Genomic DNA, 3,373 nt, shown 5'->3' with positions numbered 1-3,373 from the left:
TCTTGTGAAAAATTAAATTTATTTATAATTCAATTTTAAGTTATGAGGGGCACATTAAGTGAAAACATAAAAGGAATAAAATAATTGAAGCACCAGATTTTACAGTGTTTCGAGAGAGAGGGTTTCTCACCTTGTGAGTTCATCAGTGTGAATAAAAGTTAAGGCTCTGCTGAAGTGTGTCCCACATTTATCACATTAAGGTTTCTCTCCAATGTGAGTTTCCGGTGTATTTAAATGTGAGGCTCCAGCTAAACTATCTTCCACATTTATAACCTATATAGGGGTTCACTTCAGCGTGAGTTTTCTCACGTCATCTAAGGTTACAGCATTGCCTGAACGCCTTCCCACATTGATGAGACCTGCATGGTTTCACTCCAGTATAAATTAGCTTATGTGAATTCAATGATGAATAAAGGCTGAAGGCTCTTCCGAATTGATTGCAAGCATAGGGTTTCTGTCCTGTGAGAAGCCACTCATGTGGCGTGAAAGTTCAGTTCTATGTGAATCGCCTCATATTTGTTACATTCAGTGGGCTCTTCTCCAGTGTGAAGTCTCTGCTACTGATAAGGAAAGGAAAGACTGTTAAAAGTTTGCTCACATAAAATTCATTTCTTTAGTTCTCTACACATGAATTCTAGGATGCTCCCTCAGTGATGGTCTCCACTAACTACCCCCCATGTTACTTACATTCACATAGAGCCTCACTTTGCTGAATTCACATAGATTTTTCTATTTCGTAGCCTCTCACTGCCATTGTTTTCTGATTAAGTTTTAGGTCTTCTTTGTTTTTCAAACACTATATACATGAGTTACATTTAAGCAACTGCCCTTTTGAAACTCAAGGTACAGTTTGCCTTTGGGACAATATGGTTCCAAATGCAAAGTATTCAAAAACCTCTGTGGGGCCAGCGTTTAAGTCCACTTTCAGTCAGGTGGTTGTGCTGAATTCCTCTTACCCTAAGATCATGTCTCTAATGTGGACAGCGGGGTTCATCCCCATAAACTTACTGTTGACCTTCAGCTAAATGGGTTCTTCTTGAAGCTACCGTCTGTGAACATGTTTAAAATATTGATCTTTAACACAGAGAAAAGGTATGAAATGGAGGAATATACCAGTAATTGGAAACATATTATAGGATATTGACAATTAGAATATATCTTTAAGGGTAAAACAAACGAAAAATAAAATGGGTGGGATGTTGGCGAGATCAAGATGAGGAAAAGCGCCGAAAGGGAGGGACTGAAACAGTGGGTGCTGCGTTGAAGTTTAGCACCAGTAACAACAGAGCCATCGTTTCCTCTAAGGCCAAGGAATATGCAGAAGGTTAGATTAATAAGATTGATACGTTCACAGAATTGTGGCACTATTGGAGGGATTGTTCTACATTGACTTCAACAAGATTCCAGAGACATTTCACTCAAAGAAACCTGCAATTGACATTACCCCAATTCTGGATGAAGTTCACAGTCACCTGACTTGAAAGTCACTGATTCCTAAAAACATGCTGGACATTCTGGTTCAAGCTGCCCCATGTCCCCAAATGTCCAGAGGTGATGGTCGAGGGCGACAGTACTGAGAAAAGGCAGCTGTGTGTATCGAAAGCTCAAACCCTGTTTGATGTCAAGTCCAATGTTCCTCTGGGCTGACTTGGCGTATGTTTTTCAGATGCATCACAGAACTGGGCACACTCTGAATACAGAGTGACTTTCATGATAAAGGAGCATCACATGCAGGGTGGTGTGAAATAACCTGCACAGTCCACAACAGAATGTTAATTGTGAGCTGACTGGCAATTCAAAAATGTGTACTTGGGAATTCATAAATATCCCTTCTCCCCAATGCTTTCAGTTAAATCTACAGACTTAGCACAAGGCAGGCAATATACATGTTCCTCCACTTATCAGCAGTGACTACAGGCAAAGTATTCCCCAATAAAAAACTCCCTGTTCTCATGTGGAAAATACTTTAATAACCTCTCAAGAGAGTTGAGTGATTAAATGAGTTGACATGACATGTCTGAACATAACAAAACCCAATAAATAAAAGCTACAGGTGAATTAGTCATTAAAAAGTCAGAGAGCCTTGATGCAATGTCCACCATTTTGTGTGAGTGAACAGAGTGTATATCAAACTTGGGGTCCGCAGTTGCTGCCTCCCTAACCTCGACACATACCATGCATTCATGACCAGATATGAGGACAGACGGGCTCAACTTCACAAGCCAGTGGTCTCGGGGCTGCCAAACGATAAGATGATCCCCGACTGACCTTTCCTGTGGGTTGAGGTCCCTCTTTCCCTCCTCGTTTCCTGGGACCTCACCACTTTGACTATCATTGTGTCTCCTGTAGCTTCCTCCTGTCTTCCCTGCTCACAGACTAATAGGAGACTCTCGATGGTTCAGGCCTCTCCAGAGCTTCAAATATGGCCTTAGTATCCTAAGTTTTCCTCTACCTACTATATCCTCTTCAATGCACCAATTAAGGGAAAAATGCTTTCTGTAAAGTGCTTCCAGTTTCTGAACAAAGTTACCTATACAGGGGGAAAATGGCTGGTTTGGAACAAGAATGAAGGGGAGTATTTTGTTTTGACTTTTTAGAGTTTTCAAAATTGTCAATTGTATTCTGAGAAAACAGATTAAAAATTGGATTGAAAAAAAAAAAAAAAAGCAAAATTGACTCCACTCTGCCCTCTGGGCCAGTCCTGCTGAAGGGTTTCTTCTCTTTCTCCTGCCCCCTCAGCCCTGCACAGCCCTCTAGCCAGCACCTCTGACCCTGGACGTATTGAACTTACCCGTCCACACACCTCCTCCCCTACCGGGCCTTGAACTTCTGCTCTTGCTCATCCCTCCACTTGTGTCCATCACACGACAGAGCTCACTGCATCGCAGACTCGCTTATGGAGTGAGTCACAGCCTCGTCAAGACCATGGCTGAGGGGAGAGAAATATAACCTTTCATGTGCCCTCTTTACCATCACTGCCTTCATGGAGTCTGGAGCACGTCGGTGTAAATGTTGGAAAGGAGAAGGTTGCTGTATTAGCGCTTGCCCTACTCCACGATCCTCACAGAGATGCCAGATGACAGGACTAGTGCTCAGAGCCTTGACTCCCTCCTGGATACACTTAGAGCACTCACTTCAAGTGGTGGAAACAGAGTTACCGTTTCAGGAGAAAAAGCAAGTCCCCACTCACTTGGGGACAAATTGCCAAGAACTCAGCTGCTAGTATTCTCTCTCAGAGACACTGTTTACTCTAAGCAGGCAAATCGAAGGAAAGAGAAGAAAACCATGAGACTTGAATCCTACCTAGAGTTTTCAGACTTTCTGAGGTGATGAAATGTTCTGGTATTAGTGCCGATGGTTGCACAATTTTGTG

At 42.5% G+C, this 3,373-nt stretch overlaps 1 long non-coding RNA gene across 1 annotated transcript; it reads right to left on the bottom strand.

Moving 5' to 3' along the window:
- Window positions 1-2,824, bottom strand: LOC309653817. Its single transcript, XR_014259531.1, has 2 exons — window positions 2,792-2,824; window positions 1-557 (listed from the first exon to the last, which is right to left on the bottom strand). It is a non-coding gene; the product is annotated as an uncharacterized lncRNA (long non-coding RNA).
- Window positions 2,825-3,373: the final 549 nt, after the last annotated feature.

Source organism: Balaenoptera physalus, assembly GCF_965194825.1.
Source record: "Balaenoptera physalus genome assembly, contig: HAP1_SCAFFOLD_1240, whole genome shotgun sequence".
Lineage (NCBI taxonomy): Eukaryota > Metazoa > Chordata > Mammalia > Artiodactyla > Balaenopteridae > Balaenoptera > Balaenoptera physalus.
The sequence above is the reverse complement of the archived record's forward strand: the minus strand, read 5'-3'. Positions and strand labels throughout refer to the sequence as shown.